Source organism: Schistocerca nitens, chromosome 5, assembly GCF_023898315.1.
Source record: "Schistocerca nitens isolate TAMUIC-IGC-003100 chromosome 5, iqSchNite1.1, whole genome shotgun sequence".
Taxonomy (NCBI): domain Eukaryota; kingdom Metazoa; phylum Arthropoda; class Insecta; order Orthoptera; family Acrididae; genus Schistocerca; species Schistocerca nitens.
Genome location: NC_064618.1, coordinates 217,656,929 through 217,665,042, shown reverse-complemented (window position 1 = coordinate 217,665,042; position 8,114 = coordinate 217,656,929). Strand labels below are relative to the sequence as shown.

The 8,114-nt window shown below is 47.2% G+C and overlaps 1 non-coding gene across 1 annotated transcript; it reads right to left on the bottom strand.

Moving 5' to 3' along the window:
- Positions 1-1,771: 1,771 nt before the first annotated feature.
- Positions 1,772-1,846, bottom strand: Trnas-uga (transfer RNA serine (anticodon UGA)). The gene has a single exon. It is a non-coding gene; the product is annotated as a tRNA-Ser (tRNA).
- Between the last annotated feature and the right edge of the window lie 6,268 nt (positions 1,847-8,114).

The following is an 8,114-nucleotide window of genomic DNA, read 5'->3' as shown; positions in this document are numbered from 1 at the left end:
ATCCTACGAACCCTCTGTCTGGTGATTCGACTTGTGCTGCCGTTCATGAATAGCATTCTGGGGGATGAAACTTCCTGCCAGATTAAAATTGTGTGCCCGACCGAGACTCGAACTCGGGACCTTTGCCTTTCGCGGGCAAGCGCTCTACCATCTGAGCTACCGAAGCACGACTAACGCCCGGTACTCACAGCTTTACTTCTGCCAGTATCTCGTCTCCTACCTTCCAAACTTTACAGAAGCTCTCCTGCGAACCTTGCAGAACTAGCACTCCTGAAAGAAAGGATATAGCGGAGACATGGCTTAGCCACAGCCTGGGGGATGTTTCCAGAATGAGATTTTCACTCTGCAACGGAGTGTGCGCTGATATGAAACTTCCTGGCAGATTAAAACTGTGTGCCCGACCGAGACTCGAACTCGGGACCTTTGCCTTTCGCGGGCAAGCGCTCTACCATCTGAGCTACCGAAGCACGACTCACGCCCGGTACTCACAGCTTTACTTCTGCCAGTATCTCGTCTCCTACCTTCCAAACTTTACAGAAGCTCTCCTGCGAACCTTGCAGAACATCCCCCAGGCTGTGGCTAAGCCATGTCTCCGCTACATCCTTTCTTTCAGGAGTGCTAGTTCTGCTAGGTTCGCAGGAGAGCTTCTGTAAAGTTTGGAAGGTAGGAGACGAGATACTGGCAGAAGTAAAGCTGTGAGCACCGGGCGTGAGTCGTGCTTCGGTAGCTCAGATGGTAGAGCGCTTCCCCGCGAAAGGCAAAGGTCCCGAGTTCGAGTCTCGGTCGGGCACACAGTTTTAATCTGCCAGGAAGTTTCATATCAGCGCACACTCCGCTGCAGAGTGAAAATCTCATTCTGATTCCGGGGGATGTTTTCCAACAGGATAACGCTCGCCCACGTACCGCCGTTATATGCTAACATGATTTGCAGAGTGTCGACATGTTGCCTCGGCTTGTTTGATCACCGGATGCGCCTCCAGTAGAGCACGTAAGGGACATCATCGGACGACAACTCCAGCGTCATCCATAAACATCAATAACCGACCTGTAATGACCGACCAAGTGCCACAGGCGTGGAATTCCATCCCACAATCTCACATCTGCCGCTTTTTCAATACATGCACGTTTGCATGCTTTCATTCAACTTTCTGGGGGCTACACCAGTAAGTACTGTACCAGCATTTCAGATTTACAATGGCTATCTCGCGCTTATTTTAATCTGTGATCTTGCAATGTTGATCACTTGAATATCTTACTTGGATAAATGTATTACCGAAATTTCATTACTCTATCTTAATAATTTTTGCAGTTGCGACTTTTTTCCCCTCTGTGTATTTCAGAAGTTAATTCTAAACCACGCTTGTGGTTCTATAAAGAGTGATGCAATGGACAGTGCATTGCTGGAAACGAGTAACTTGGCGTGTTGAATCACGCTGTACCCTGTAGCAATCTGAAGGCAGGTGCTGGACCTGGACAATGCCTACATCAACGGACAGCCATAAAGCAGCATCTGTGAGGCCGTCAGTAGCTTTTGGACCATAGTGTTCCTGCATCTAACGGGATGGAACGCATTTGGGATGATTTAGAACTTCGACCCCTGCGTTCAACATCACAACATTTGGTTTCGGCTCTTAGGGAACATTAGGCCATCATTCCTCTACAGACATTCCGACACCCTGTAACCGTCTCATTATATGAAATGATAATTAAATCAAGACCACAAGCTATCGACAGGCGTTGATATACATCAACGGGGACAGTTGAAATTGTGTGCCCCGACCGGGACTCGAACCCGGGATCTCCTGCTTTCATGGCAGACTCTCTACCCATCTGAGCCACCGAGGGCACAGAGGGTAGTGCGACCGCAGGGATTTATCCCTTGCACGCTCCCCGTAAGACCAACATTCCGAACTTAATGTCCACACACTATATTCGTAGTGCCCGTCCAATACACTCATTACTAGCGGCAGACAATCTTACGGAATCCCGTAAGAGCTCGGGGAATGCGTGTGCATCCAGCACAGAAGAAGAAGGTCAATGGCCGGTTAGTCATAGACCGAAAGAACGATTACCATCTTCATATTCACATTATATGTTTCTGCATGAAATTTAGCCCAGAATTTACTTCCCACTCTATAAAAATTCTACATATTATCAGAACTATGTACCCACAAACTGTTATATTATTTAAACTCGTGCGCTAACCATTGACTAAACAGAACCTAATTTGAATTGAGCCAGAAATGGTCTAAATACAACGTCCTTTATATTAAATGCGCAGCTGAAGTAAAACAATTTCTGGGCCAATCAAAATTTCCACTTACCTCGCGTCTTGGTAACATTGCTGCAGATTTCTCGAAAACACAACAGCGAACACAAGCACACAGCGGCTAAGCTAGATTGCTACTTCTAACTAAATATTCAGTCTGTTGCATACCATGCGGTGCAACGTAGCAGTGCGTCGTGATGAATCTCATTCAAACGGTGGAATGGGGAGATGAACTATTCGTAGGAAATGACATTCCAAGACAACGGTTTTAGAATGCTGTGTGTATTCAAAAGGGCAGAGTAAAAATTTCGCTTGATCTCTACACATAACATTGGTCTCAACAATACTCTGCTTAACAAATTGTCTATTATCACCGTTGGCTGATCTTTAAGTAATTTCTCGAGTGGAGTAATTGAACTCAATTTCAGTGTTAGAATTGCTCATAACCGCGGAATGGCTCAGCTTTTTCTGGTGCCAGCACAACCTCAAAATGAAACTTACGGAATGGTTGATGTAAGATAGAGACCAATAAGAGTTGAGAAATGAACGTCAAGAGAATGACAGCATACTCCATCGTGAACTGAGCGATCGCAGAAAAATTAAAAAGGCTCGTTAGTTAGCAAACTTTTGTTTACCAGTAAATGTTTAAGAGACATTTAACTATAGTTTTCACCGGCACTATTATACTACCACGTTTACGAATGCGCGCTCTGCGCCGGAGGCTATCTTCGTTCGGAGTGTATATGAACCCAAAGTGATTACATCCCAATGAAATAAAAGAACTCCTGGCTGCTATCACTTCCATTCGCTGGTCATTATGAAGCTGTAAAACTTGATATTATTAATGTCCTTTGCTCTTTCTCCTTTCCATCGTTGATTCTGATATACGAAGACCTTATGACAAGGTACGTTTGTTGTGTTGTTGTGTTATTCATTCCAAAGGCTGGTTTCTTGCAGCTCTCCATGTTACTCTATCCTGTGCAAATCCGTTCATTTTCTAGTAACTATTGCCACCAAGACTCCTTTCTATGTGATTTTTGTAGATATCTCTCCTCCTCGTCCTTCCCCCTACACACACACACACACACACACACACACACACACACACACACACACACACACATCACTCCAATACTATAGTGCTGATCACTTGAAGTCTCAGAACGTGTCCAGTTAACTGATCACTTCTTTTACTCAAGTAGTGCCACAAATTTCTTTTCTCTCCTATTCTGTTATCACCTCCTCATTACATAAATACCCATGTTTGTTCCGGCGTTTCGACAAGCGCCGGTACGAAGATGAAGGACACAAGAGCAGAGAAGGCTGTGAGACAACGTCAGCCAATAGCCTGCTGTCTAGGACCGCACCACGATAGGAGCGGCCTCTACAAGAAGAAGAAGAGAATATAAGCGCCGCTCTGCCAGCCTCGGCCGCACAGTTTGTAGACCAGCTCTAGAAGAGAGCACCATGATAGCAGTTACTAGTGATCTATATCCATTGCTTACATGGACACTGTATATAGCGACGGACACTGTTTGCATGTCGCCCAACACCTGCGACACGTTCTTATAAATACGAAGATACGTATTGCCAATCTTCTTTATTGTAATAAAAATTATTAATGTGATTTTCTTGAAATGTTGTGTAGCATTCCGCGAGAACGTAGCATCATTCGGGCACCCTATGCAAGACGAGTGGGCAGAACCTCACTTTGAGATGAGGACTTACAAACAAACCCCGCGTCTGGTGGCCACAGAATTTTTTGTTTGCTGGCGCCTTTAGTCTCTCTAGTCTTTCCTTTGCAGGGGCGCTTGGAAATTTGTGGTAAGGTCTCATGACCAAACTGCTGAGGTCATCGGTCCCTAAGCTTACCCACTACTTAATCTAAATTACACTAACTTATGCTAAGAACAACACACAGACCCATGACCGAGGGAGGACTCGAACTTCCGACTGTGACAAGGCGCTGCAGACCGCGCGGCTACCCCGCGCGGCGCAGGGCTACTTATTTGGCTTAACAGTTTCTTGTCGTTTTTGCTAATTAGTGTTTTCAGGTGGGCGTTGCAAAAAATTTTTTTGCTTTTGTCCTTATTTTGCTGACTTGCCTTATCTGTTTCTTGCATTCGTCTCTTCCAAAATGCACACCCTGCTTATCCCATCCCCTGCTTAGGCGCCACAGCCGCAAGCGTTCGATGCCAAACAGCTAATGCAGCTGCTTCAGTTCCAGAAGCAACAGATTTCTGCACTACTCAACACGGTGCTGCAGCTACTGGCCAACGCTGCGCGCCCAACGGGAGATGCATCACCTACAGCAACATCCACTGCTATACCGCCTTTTCGACCGTTTCGTGAACAAGACGAGGAATGGCTCTAGTGGTTGTCCCAGTTGAAGCGCACCTCCTAGCTCACAACGTGCCCAGTACTGTGAAAGGCCATTATTTCTTATTGACGGTAGGAAGTGCAGTGTTCCGCCTCGTCACCAAGTTATTTCCTAACGCCACTCCGAGTGAACTCAATTATGACCAAATTATCGAGTCGCTATCTACTATACCAACAAGGAAATGTGATAGCAGCTAGGTATCAATTCTTTAATTGCCAATAACGGTCAGAACAAACTTATCACGTGTGGGTAACAGATGTGCAGGGTATGACAAGGAAATGCAAATTCAAATGTGCTTGCGGCGCTTTATATTCAGATTTCATGTTGCTTGATGTGACCGTGTACAATGTGCCGAGATGTCAAACTCAGACAACAGATTTTGAAACAGTTCGATCCATCATTTCAGCAGGTAGTGCAAATGCTTGATCAGTACGATTCAGGTGCCTTGTCGGCTCATACATTTGAGTCCCTTAGTTGGGTGCGGCTGGTCCCGGCGGAGGTTCGAGTCCTCCCTCGGGCATGGGTGTGTGTGTTTGTCCTTAGGATAATTCAGGTTAAGTAGTGTGTAAGCTTAGGGAGTGATGACCTTAGCAGTTAACTCCCATAAGATTTCACACACATTTTATTTATTAGTTGCGATCGGCTCATCCGGCGGTGACAGCAGCTCGCCACGCCGAGTGAACAACCTTCCTAGCCACGTAAACAGTTCACTACGCAGGCGGCTACACAGGCGAAGAGAATTAAGTCTTGCCATCGGTGTTATTCACGGTACAAACGCCAAGACTACCCCTCCCGACAAGCTCAGTGTTACGCTTATGGTAGGAAAGGACATTTACAATCTATGTGTTTGTAAAGGAACAAACATAAAAATTCGACACACTCACAAAACTCTAGTCAAAAGGCCCATTTCGTTAGTGCAGTATATTCAAAGTCTGCAACAGGCATTTGCAAAATTGGTTCGTGAGTGATTTCTTCAGTGATACGCCAGCTGAACAAACTTTTTGTTCTATTACGTCTTTGGGGGAAACGTGGGAAATTTCAGTTGGACACAGATGCCTCTGTCGCATTGCTAAATAATTGCACATATGAACCGTTAGGCTCCCCACGCCTGTCTAAAACTAGCACGTAACTGACGGCTTATAATGGACAAGACATTCCTGTTCTCGTAACATGTACTTTGCCTGCTATCTATCGCTCAGATATGCGAATAGTGACTCTTACGGTGTTACAATCAAGTGACGGTGAGGACAAATTTGGTCTTGATTCTTTTGATTTGTTTGGCTTTAACATTCAGGACAACGTGATGTCAGTGTCTGCATTCCATGCAAAAGAATTCCCGGAAACATGAACTGAAGGTTTATTCAAAGCTAACAGTTTTGTTGCACATATTACGCTGAAAGACAGTGGTCAGCCGAAATTTTGCCATGCCAGAACTGTTCGCGTTGCATTACGGGACAAAGTCGCTGCTGAACTTATACACTCCTGGAAATTGAAATAAGAACACCGTGAATTCATTGTCCCAGGAAGGGGAAACTTTATTGACACATTCCTGGGGTCAGATACATCACATGATCACACTGACAGAACCACAGGCACATAGACACAGGCAACAGAGCATGCACAATGTCGGCACTAGTACAGTGTATATCCACCTTTCGCAGCAATGCAGGCTGCTATTCTCCCATGGAGACGATCGTAGAGATGCTGGATGTAGTCCTGTGGAACGGCTTGCCATGCCATTTCCACCTGGCGCCTCAGTTGGACCAGCGTTCGTGCTGGACGTGCAGACCGCGTGAGACGACGCTTCATCCAGTCCCAAACATGCTCAATGGGGGACACATCCGGAGATCTTGCTGGCCAGGGTAGTTGACTTACACCTTCTAGAGCACGTTGTGTGGCACGGGATACATGCGGACGTGCATTGTCCTGTTGGAACAGCAAGTTCCCTTGCCGGTCTAGGAATGGTAGAACGATGGGTTCGATGACGGTTTGGATGTACCGTGCACTATTCAGTGTCCCCTCGACGATCACCAGTGGTGTACGGCCAGTGTAGGAGATCGCTCCCCACACCATGATGCCGGGTGTTGGCCCTGTGTGCCTCGGTCGTATGCAGTCCTGATTGTGGCGCTCACTTGCACGGCGCCAAACACGCATACGACCATCATTGGCACCAAGGCAGAAGCGACTCTCATCGCTGAAGACGACACGTCTCCATTCGTCCCTCCATTCACGCCTGTCGCGACACCACTGGAGGCGGGCTGCACGATGTTGGGGCGTGAGCGGAAGACGGCCTAACGGTGTGCGGGACCGTAGCCCAGCTTCATGGAGACGGTTGCGAATGGTCCTCGCCGATACCCCAGGAGCAACAGTGTCCCTAATTTGCTGGGAAGTGGCGGTGCGGTCCCCTACGGCACTGCGTAGGATCCTACGGTCTTGGCGTGCATCCGTGCGTCGCTGCGGTCCGGTCCCAGGTCGACGGGCACGTGCACCTTCCGCCGACCACTGGCGACAACATCGATGTACTGTGGAGACCTCACGCCCCACGTGTTGAGCAATTCGGCGGTACGTCCACCCGGCCTCCCGCATGCCCACTATACGCCCTCGCTCAAAGTCCGTCAACTGCACATACGGTTCACGTCCACGCTGTCGCGGCATGCTACCAGTGTTAAAGACTGCGATGGAGCTCCGTATGCCACGGCAAACTGGCTGACACTGACGGCGGCGGTGCACAAATGCTGCGCAGCTAGCGCCATTCGACGGCCAACACCGCGGTTCCTGGTGTGTCCGCTGTGCCGTGCGTGTGATCATTGCTTGTACAGCCCTCTCGCAGTGTCCGGAGCAAGTATGGTGGGTCTGACACACCGGTGTCAATGTGTTCTTTTTTCCATTTCCAGGAGTGTAGAATTGTAAGGTAGCGGAGTTATTGCGACCGTTTCAGCTACTCAGTGGCCAAGTCTGCTGGTTTTCCTCCCCACGTTTGCGTCTGTGTTGACTTTAAGTCTACGGTCAACCCACAGATTGTGACTGATTCTTATCCATTGCCACGTACATAGGATCTGATGGACAGATAACGCGCTGGACGCTGTTTTTCAAAAATTGATTTGTGTGACGCTTATCATCAAATACCGCTCGATGAACAATCTAAAAAAGTGTATGTAGTAAATACTCACTCTGCTTGTTTAAATATTTGAGATTGCCTTTTGGCAGTACTTACGCACCTGCTATTTTCCAACGTATTTGGAACAGCTGAATGAGTAACTACCAAACTGTTCAAACTATTTGGACAGTATTTGCAGTAGCAGGTCGAACGCCTGATGAACACAATTGCAAATTTACGTGCTCTGTTTCGTGTGTTATCTGGGGCAGGAATTAAGTGTGGACTAGACTAGTGTGATTTTTTACATCTTCAAATGTGTGTGAAATCAAAAATGGTTCAAATGGCTCTGAGCACTATGGGACTCAACT